Below are 10,668 nucleotides of genomic sequence, written 5' to 3' on the forward strand. Positions count from 1 at the left end.
ATAAGCAGATCGGTAGTATTTAACTGTTATCCTTGTTGGTGTGCTTCTTATAGCCACACTTATGTCCAAACAGGATTTCCAGTTGTAGAATTATTTTTTTGCACTTTCAACATGTCGTGGTCCACGAGGGTTGGAAAAGTTTTGCACACTACGTGCAAAATTTCAGCCAAGTCGGACAAAAATTGCTTCTTGATAGGGCTCAAGAAGTCAGATCGGGAGATCGGTTTATATGGGAGCTATATCAGGTTATACACCGATCTGGACCCTACTTGGCGCAGTTGTTGGCAGTCATAACAGTACATTACCTGCAAAATTGTAGCCAAATTGAAAAAAATTTTCGGCTTCCAGGGGCTCAAGAAGTCAATTCTTTAGATCGGTTAACATGGAAGCTATATCCAATCTGATACGATATGGCCCATTTACAATCCCCAACGACCTACATAAATAGTAAGTATCTGTGCATAATTTCAAGCGGTTATCTTTACGCGTTCGATCGCTGTCGTGATTTCGACAGACGGACGGATGGATATTGCTATTTCGACTCAGAATGTCGAGTCGATCAAAAACATATGTACTTTAAGGTGTCTTATTAATATTTCGAGGTTTTACAAATGGAACGACTAGATTAGTATACCCCTATCCTATGTGGGTGTAAAAGCAGATAATATGGAACTTAAAATAATACAATAGTAAGAGTTTAATTATTTGTTTTCAAATAGCTTTTATAAGTGTTTCGAAGTGTTTTGCGTTGCCGGCGGATTGAATCGATGGTGGTAGTGAGTTCCATAGTCGGATTGTATAAACGAAATATTGCCATTCTGATATAAGCAGGCGATATCGAAGTTGGATTCTCCGGTTTGTGCTTCCAAATTGTAATTTATGGAATAGTTATTCCGTAGTTTTTTCATATATAATTTTATCAAAAAGACTTTCCGAGTCAGATGCACAGCTCTCATACCGTTTTAATCCATGAACATATCTAACGGTTGCATTATGGGTAGTCTCTAGCCGTCTTGGAATCACATGTACTAAAAGGTTCACTTCCATAGAGGAGAAAAGGAAGTACATATGATTTAGCCAAGAGGAGTCGAATATGCTTTGGTGTGAATGATAAGTCTGATAGAGTGTGCTAAGCATTCCGAAAACTTTTCCCGAAGCAGCAACTATGTGATCTTTCCACGTGAGAGATTGTTCATTATTAAGCCCGGGTTTTTAGCTTTATCAACAAATCCGATCTCTTGCTCGTCAATTAAAGTGTTTTCATCGGAACTGATGTTTTGTGTTCGGTTAGAGATTAGCCCACAATATGACTTATTTGGATTGATTTGAAATCTATTATCAAGAGCCCAGGTGTTTATGGCTTCCAAACCCTCTTTAATTTTACAAAATGCGTCAGGTATTTGCGGCTTGGGACTGCCTAAATAGATTTGTACATTATCGGCATATATGTGTATTGTAGTATGTTTAACACGAGACGGGAAATGGTTAACATACAACGAAAAAAGCAGCGGTCTCAAAATCGAACCTTGTGGAACACTCCTGTCAAGCTGCAAGAGCTGGGATATTACATTTCCAATTGCAACAGATTGAGTACGCTCCCGTGGGTAGTCAGAAAGCAAAGAAACAGCAGTTGACGAAAAGTTAAAGAAACAATTTAATTTATACCAAAGGGTTTGATGAATAACACAGTCAAACGCTTTGGAGTAATCCTGAAGTTTTCAACATATAACCATTCTATCATCAATATTGGATCTAATGCTGAAACAATCAGGGCAGTAACGCAGCTGTGTTTCGGCCTAAATCCAGACTATTTATTCAACAGAAGTCTGAGTTCATTAAGGTAGTCACAAATTTGATGACGAACCATTTTCTCAAAAGCTTTTGAAAAAAAAGGTAGAATTGAATGGGTCGATGTTCATTTTCATTTTTGGATTTGGGAACTGGCACAACTTTTGACGTATAATGACTAGTCCTTAATATGGAGTTGAAAATATGAGTAAGATGTGGCAGTATGTAAGGCAAAATAGCTTTGATAAATTTAGGATGTAGGTTGTCTAGCGCAACAGCATTTGTATCGTATACAGCAGCATTTGTATCGTATACATCATCAGGTGGGACGCACGAAAATTCAAAATTGGTGAATTCGGGAAAGTTCAATGGATTATATGCGGACATTATGTACAGGATTATATATCAATACGATATACCGGACAATATTTTGACATATCTTCCTTACTAACCGAACTGCCAATACGAATTCTGAAGAGCACAGAAGATCCATTTTCCACTCGGCACTCAAAAGTCTACCACTTATGAATAAAAAATTTTAAAATTCTTTTCCTTAATAATTGTAAATGTTCTTTTGATTATCATTTACCATTAAAAACAACTGTGATCAGATTTAATTATGAACAGAATTAATAACTGACACTTTCGTACTTGTTGATGGACACCCTCTTACCAAAAGCGAAATTGTGACGTAATCTGTAAACTCAGCTCAAATATTTTTGCTTACAAGGAGAACCGAGAACATTATAGACGCTTTTTAACCATTTTCATACCCTCCACCATAGGATGGGGGTATACTAATTTCGCAATTCTGTTTGTAACAGCTCGAAATATTTAAAGTATATATATTCTTGATCGTCATTACATTTTAAGTCGATCTAGCCATTTCTGTCCGACGTCAGTCTGACTGTCGAAAGCACGCAAATTTTCGAAGCAGTAAAGCTAGGCGCTTGAAATTTTGCACAAATACTTTTTATTAGTGTAGGTCGTTTGAGATTGTAAATGGCCCAATTCGGTCCATGTTTTGATATAGCTGCCATATAAACCGAACTTGGGTTTTAACTTCTTGAGCCTTTACAGGGCGTAATTCTCGTCCGATTTGAATGAAATTTTTCACGGAGTGTTTTGATATCACTTTCAGCAACTGTGCTAAGTATGGTTCAAATCGGTTGATAACCTGATATAGCTGCCATATAAACCGATCTTGGATCTTGACTTCTTCAGCTTTAAGAGGGTGCAATTCTTATCCGATTTGGCTGTAATTGCGCACGTGGTGTTTTCCAATTGGTATGGCTGCCATATAAACCGATTTTGGATATTGACTTCTTGAGCCGCTAGAGGGCGCAATTCTCATCTGATTTAGCTGAAATTTTGCATGAGGTGCTTTATTATGACTTCCAACAACTGTGCTTATTATGGCGCAAATCTGTACATACCCTGATATAGCTGCCAAATAAACCCATTTGGGATCTTTACTTCTTGAGCCTCTAGAGGGCGCAGTTATTATTCAATTTGACTGAAATGGTGTATAACGGCTTCTTCCATGACCCTCAACATACATTGGATATATGGTCTGAATCTATCTATATCTTGATACAGCTCCCATATAAAACCGATCTTCCGATTTTGCTTCTTGAGTCCCTACAAGGTGCAATTCTTATCCGAATGAACCATATGGAATTCACACAATTCTTAGCAGAGGAATTTCAAGGTTTCTATTACAAATGATTTCTCACTGTGTATTTGCGCGACTTTCGGCTGTGCACTTATAAAGGGTGATTTTTTTGAGGTTAGGATTTTCATGCATTAGTATTTGACAGATCACGTGGGATTTCAGACATGGTGTCAAAGAGAAAGATGCTCAGTATGCTTTGACATTTCATCATGAATAGACTTACTAACGAGCAACGCTTGCAAATCATTGAATTTTATTACCAAAATCAGTGTTCGGTTCGAAATGTGTTCATTCACCGTAACGTTGCGTCCAACAGCATCTTTGAAAAAATACGGTCCAATGATTCCACCAGCGTACAAACCACTCCAAACAGTGCATTTTTCGGGATGCATGGGCAGTTCTTGAACGGCTTCTGGTTGCTCTTCACTCCAAATGCGGCAATTTTGCTTATTTACGTAGCCATTCAACCAGAAATGAGCCTCATCGCTGAACAAAATTTGTCAAAATTTGAACACATTTCGAACCGAACACTGATTTTGGTAATAAAATTCAATGATTTGCAAGCGTTGCTCGTTAGTAAGTCTATTCATGATGAAATGTCAAAGCATACTGAGCATCTTTCTCTTTGACACCATGTCTGAAATCCCACGTGATCTGTCAAATACTAATGCATGAAAATCCTAACCTCAAAAAAATCACCCTTTAATAGGCAAGCATATATTTCCACACAAGCGCATTCGCTAACTGGCCAAATAAAACACGTCTAATACAAGTTATATGTGTTAACATTAGAAAAATTCAAACCGAATAGACGATTGAGAAAGCTGAAACAAGGAGGAAGCAAACAGATGACAAAGACTAGCCAGAAAAAAAATGTAGGCTCTTGCCGAATGCACATTTTGACTTACTCAGAGTGATGACTGAGTTGTGTGCACAGAAATGCGCAGCGCTGTGATGCGCTGCAATGCACTCGATATTCGGTCTCCGTGGAAAGTCGAGTAAACATTTTTATGAATGAAAACATTTCTCGCTCGGGAGTTCATTGAACTAGAAAACGACAACAGACGGTGTTTGGTGGTTTGTTCCATGTATTTTTCAGTAGTCAGACTGCTGTGTTGGCTGGTGGAAAGAGATGCAAACATACATACAGGGTGGCTGATGAATATTGCTACAATGATGAATATTGCTACATTTTTTTTTCGGTGTATGGAATACATTTTTCTTTTATTCATGTTAAATTAAATTATTAAATTAATTATTAAATTATTATTAATTAAATTAATTAATTAATTAATTAAATTAATTATTAAATTATTATTATTAAATAGAAAAAAAGTTATTACATTTTTTTTTGGTAGCGGCTTTCATCAGCCACCCTGTACATATAGACCGTCACTCCGTCAGTCAGTCAATTCGTACTGCAGTCACTGAGAAGAGTTCATATTTGTATAGTGTGCTCATTTTGTGTGTTCATCTATTTCTGTGCTGGTTCTTCCGTTCTGTTTCTTTCTTTTGATCTGAGATACATTCCACCAACAACGAAACATGAAAAATGAGTCTGCAGACTGAGATACAAATCCATGTGGGTATCTGCTCTGCTGCCGTTGTTGCATTTCGCAGTTATTCGCATGCCTTCAATGTTCACTTAAATTGGATTTGTTGTGCATGAGTACTTTGGTGTGATCATACGTACGTACGGCAATAAATACAAAACTCGTCAGCATGTCTGCCAAGGAGAGGAGGACCGCAGCATCACAGCCACCTCCACTACCATTAGCAAGCAAATATTCTGCCAAGGAGAATTCCATGCAGTCCGAATAAGTCGAATACATACATATGTCGAATATTTCTAAACATAGTCTAGCCAATTTAAGCACGGCAACGCCATCATATAACGGCAACGCTACAGTATAAATCAGACACCTCTGTTTTGGAGACAACCCCTAAGTCACTGGATATGATACTGGGGCCGAATTACCGCATACGTGATCGAGAGCGCTTTCGTATCGAATGAAATTTCATCTCGTATTTAATGAATATTTTACCGGTTTTATACACATTTTAATGTACTTTTTTTATCATTCATGACCGATTTGAATATTTGCGTTCTTAAATATCTCTTTCAATAAAGATATATATAATTCACAAGAGACAGATTTCGAACGGTTTTAGTCGTTCACGCATGCGTTAATTCGGCCCCTGTTCTACACACAACATACTCTTTAACTCTTCGCCTAATGCCAAGCAACAAAAATGTACTATCGATACTGATATTCTGTTATTGCAGACAATTATTTATTGTAATACAAGTATCGCGTATTATAAACACTTGATTCTCTGTTTCCCATTCCCCAAATTTCGAAACTTGGTCCTCAGAAATCATTATTGTACCTTAAGTTTGTAAAAAATAAACATTAATATTGAGATTCGATTGCAGGATATTGTCCGCTTTCTAAATTGGCGATTTTGTAAGTAGCACGGAATTCCTGACAGATTTTTTCGAAGTCACTTTTTAGTATATAGAGCGCACCAATACAATATAATGTTAATCTCAACCTAACCTAATACTTAAATTGTTGTAAGGTTAGAATAGGTTTTAAGTGGCCGAAAAGATATGAAATTATTTCCTTGTCATCCTGTAAAACATACCAACCAATGCATTTCTAATGGCAACAAAAAGTTCGTTTCAATTGCGTACCGCACAATGGACCAATACCATTGTGATACCACAGGCTGTCCGCGATGATAATTATGCCAATCTTCCTTATGACATTCTATCATAGCCATTACACCACTTCTTTTATTGCAAGGACCTTGAAATACACTACGGCGCTCAGGTAACCTCCTCGATATGGCCAGTCTAGTTTGGAACCATTCGTATAGAAGTCCGTGCAACTTCTATTACCGGAGATATTGTATTTCAAATTCCTATTAGGAATGGTGGTACAGTACTTTTTATCAAAAAGCGGATTTGACAATGTGTAATCCACACTGCCCGGAACATCGGACAATGCATCAAGGATAACACAGTGTCAGTAGCCGCCGCATGGCCAAAGGGAAAGCTCCCTTAGCCTCACATCAATGGTCGCAGCAATCTGTCTACCCACAATGTCTAGATTTATTTATTTGAGTGGAACAGATGGTATCGTCCTCAGTGGGGCAGTGATTTGATCCAAAGGAAAGCTTTTGGATCCAACTGAGTATCGAACAGTAGGTGGACTTTTAAAGTGCCGTGCACGAGACTACAACACCATCAACACCAGTGCATGACACGCAGTTAAATCACCAGCTTAAGGTAATATGTATCTCCTGCTGAAAAGTCTGATTTTTCAGAACTGACTTACACAGATTTACGCCTAAACCAGTTTCAGCAGCCCACTTCGGCTGTCGCACTTAGAGCTGAAGTGTATCTCTAAGAGTACTGGGAAACTTTCCCCTACACTTTTTCACCTCTTTTTTACAGAGACAATAATATATCGTTAATGGCCATATCGCAAAGTAGAAGATACAGTACACCTCTTTGAGAAGTTCTTCTGCTAATCCATCTTTTCAGATTTACAAATCCCAAGCCTGCCGTAATGCATCTGTTGATGAGTAAGTTATTAACTCTGGACAGTCATTCTTCGTTTAAACGATGACGCGCGACGGTTAATATTATTGTAAACAAAATAAGGATGACTTTCCAGGGTAAATAAACTATCTTACGGTATTGTTGATGCCTACAAACTTAAGCTCCTTCATGATTGACGTCGGATTTACATTGAGAGCACCTTCAATGTCAAAAATTTAACCATTTTATGTTTCTAGGTCGTGAGGGGCTGTTTCAGTAGACTTGCCCTTACTATATGCATGCTGTTGCCGATACAGGCGATCTGTAGATATATTTGCCCCAAGATATGTTTCTATCGACCTCTCAAGAATCTTCAGCATAAGGGGTGACAAACAAATAGGACGAAAATCTTTCGCCTTCGTGTTAAAATTTTCCCGCTTTTGAAAGGAAAATGACCTTTGTGCCCTCCATCCCACAGGTATATACACGATGTGGATACAAGCAGAGTTTACCTCCCTAAACCAAGGAGCCTGTCTGTAGGGCACAGCTTGTAATTCAACCGATGATACATCATCAGAGCTTTGCAAATTAAAGGTAGTCGAAACTTTTCGACTTGGACACAATTTCCCCAATAACCTTCGACGAATGCATGCCAGGGACAGCCTCATCTGGCGCCACGTTGTCCATTGGAGAGTTTCTCGGGACATGTGTATCAAAGAGTAGTTCTAGTGTTTCCTCACTAGACATTGTCCATCTACTATCTTACTTCTGAATATATCCCACCACAACAGATGCGGAGGATAGGGTTTTTCTTAGCGTTCTGAGCCTCTCTCAGCTCAGCCTTGTAGACGTCCCAATTCTGTGGTGCTCTTATGGCTTTCACCCTGTTGAAGAGTTTTCTGCAGCCCTTCCTTAGACCAAACAGTTCTGGGGTCCACCATGGCGGTCGCTGTTTGCCCCTTGGTTTGGCTCTAGGGAATACTGACACAAGCGAGTCATTCAAAACCTTCGTGATCAGCATGACCAACATGTTTATGTCCGCCGCAGTTTCCGCTTCCTTTCTGGTTTAGATAAGAATGAATGTGTGCCGAAATTTATCCCAATCCGCCTTTCTTCTGTTTAGCCGAGGGACCACTTCTGCGGTATTTTTTCCAAGGCTGAGACTAATATAACAATGATCAGAGAAGCTGTGGTCATCCAACACTTCCCAGTCGCATATTCTTTCACTTATATCTTCCGATATAAAGGTAATATCTAGTAACTCCTACCTGTTTCATGTGATAAAGGTCGGTGTTTCCCTTTATTAAAAATCGGCGGATTGCAACTAATAATATATTTGATAAGCAGCTCACCCCTTTCGTTGATAGTCGCACTTCACCTTATCTTCTCCCCTGGAAAAGGGGCTTCAACAAGCAACTAAAGACTTGAAGGCGGCATCTCTGAATTGTGTGTCATATATAGGGAAGCCAGCCAGTAATGAAACTTATTTATTTCAAGTCTGGATACAACTGAATCTTCAGTGCTTAGCGAAGGAAGAAAAAAAACATTTAAACTACTCTTTGCAAGAATACAGGCTCTGTGTCTCCCATCCCCCGTACTCTTGAGTGGTTTAAGTCCAAGAATTTTTAGTCCCGAAACCATTCCTCCACTCACAAATTGTTCTTGGATAGGGACCACGTCAAATCTTCCTACCATCAGAAGGACTTTTAGTGGAGCCAAAGTGGCCTTACAATGGTGAAACATTTTTTTTTTGCCTCGTCTTCTGAGTCCGCCAGGAGTTCATCCTCACAAGATTTATTCAATCTTGTCATGATAAGTTTCCTTACGCAACCAGGGGCAGTTGAGAAAGCAGTGGAACCGCACTCTCTCAAAACACTGAACCCTTGCGGAGTGAGCGATTCCTCCTTAGATGCTTCACTATCTGCTGCTGTCGAAGTACCTGTTGAGTACCGTCATTCGCCGCCGACGCACACCTAGATCCCATTCCAACCGGAGGACCCACCCACACTGGGCTTATCGTGTCCCGTTTCGACGCTTTTTCACCTGTTTCAATCGCGGCAGAGGGGTCTTCAGAGTCCTGCAATCTGGAATGCTCTTCATGTGACCGTAGCCTTTTGCCTGACTGCTGTACCGTTTCCGTCTGTATACGTGTAATCTTTGGGATAGCCTGTTCAACTAATCCTCGAGCGCAATTAAGAGAGCCTCTCTTCTTAACGTTGAAAGTTGTAGGATCATTCGCATCAACCCTCCCAATTTATCTGGGAGCAATCCGTCTTGTATTATTAAAAACCCTCAAAGAGCGTATTGGATTGCCAGAGAAAGCCGATGGTCTAGGCAAATTTTAGACATGCGAAGGTAAAATTGGTTTGGTCTTGTTCTCAAGACTCGTGCCAGATGTCTTCGTCAAAAGCCCCTGCAGACCAGTTGTTTATCGACTATTTGAGCCTGGCGCAGACGCGCCACAATTATCAGTATCTAAATACTAAAAAGTAACTTCGAAGGAAATTGGTTGGTTCATGTCTGGTATGGTGTTCCCATCTAAGTGTCGGTGTCTGTTAGCCGCGAAAGTCGGGCAACGACATAGAAAATGTTTCAACGTCTCATGATCTTCCACTCATGCCCTACACATGCTATCACTTGCAGCACCTATTTGGCATCAGTCAGCTCGTAGTCCTTTGTGTCCCGTTCGGATACCCAAAGCTATATTACACTCAAAAAAAGTGACCCAATGGTTGAGTTAAAATAAACTACTTTCGAATGAAGTTGAACTTCATATAGCGCTAGAGACATTTCTATTCGTTTTTAGATGATTTGAATCTAAAATATAATATAATTATATAAAATGAACTTCATTATGGTTCAACGTTTAATAAATGGAACTAATTTATTCTTTACTCAGTGCATATGATGAACAATCGTGAAAGATATCTTGAACTGAAATCAACACAGTTGATGGAACAAAATATCCGGAATATTGACTGCATGGTAATACATCTGAACAAATTTTGGCAAAATCTCATCTTCTATTCCGTTCAGATTTAAATATTGCGCATAAAATAATTAATTTAATTGTAGATATATTATTTATTCCCACATTAATCCTTTATTCTATTTTTCTATTGTAATATATTTCAAATTTATACGTTGCAAATATAAATATAAAATAAAAACGTTCACAGATTAAGTTTTCAATGGCTTTGGAAAAATCCCAAATAAATCGCATAGAAGTAAGCACCATATTTTCCCAGAAGTTCCGTTAAGCTATTTATACAATATTTTAAAGACTGTTAAAAAAGAAATGAAAGTGTTGAGTATAGATACGAAGATTTATTTCCATTCTAATACATATCATCAAAGGTGTCCGTCCGTAATTTGTAGTACAAATCCTTTGCGAAATCATTTGTGTTAAAATATTCCATCGCTGCATAAATTGTAGATCGCATTTCAATTTTAAAAGTTCCTGCAAACAAAGTTAAATAAAGAACAGTTAAACAGCAGAATAATTTTCGTTTTTTTAATTGCTAATACTTACCCCAAATTCAGGACGTTTCACGCTGTATGTTCGGCCTGTTCGATTCGGAAGCGTTTAGAACTAATTTCTGCTATACCACTGCAGCATATTAAATTTCCTCCCTTAATTTCATTCTGAGACAAG

The 10,668-nt window shown here is 38.6% G+C and overlaps 1 long non-coding RNA gene across 1 annotated transcript; it reads right to left on the reverse strand.

Moving 5' to 3' along the window:
• Positions 1-10,198: 10,198 nt before the first annotated feature.
• On the reverse strand, positions 10,199-10,616 carry LOC106094034 (uncharacterized). Its single transcript, XR_009396395.1, has 3 exons — positions 10,546-10,616; positions 10,359-10,473; positions 10,199-10,297 (listed from the first exon to the last, which is right to left on the reverse strand). It is a non-coding gene; the product is annotated as an uncharacterized LOC106094034 (long non-coding RNA).
• Between the last annotated feature and the right edge of the window lie 52 nt (positions 10,617-10,668).

Source organism: Stomoxys calcitrans, chromosome 1, assembly GCF_963082655.1.
Source record: "Stomoxys calcitrans chromosome 1, idStoCalc2.1, whole genome shotgun sequence".
NCBI classification, from domain to species: Eukaryota; Metazoa; Arthropoda; class Insecta; order Diptera; family Muscidae; genus Stomoxys; species Stomoxys calcitrans.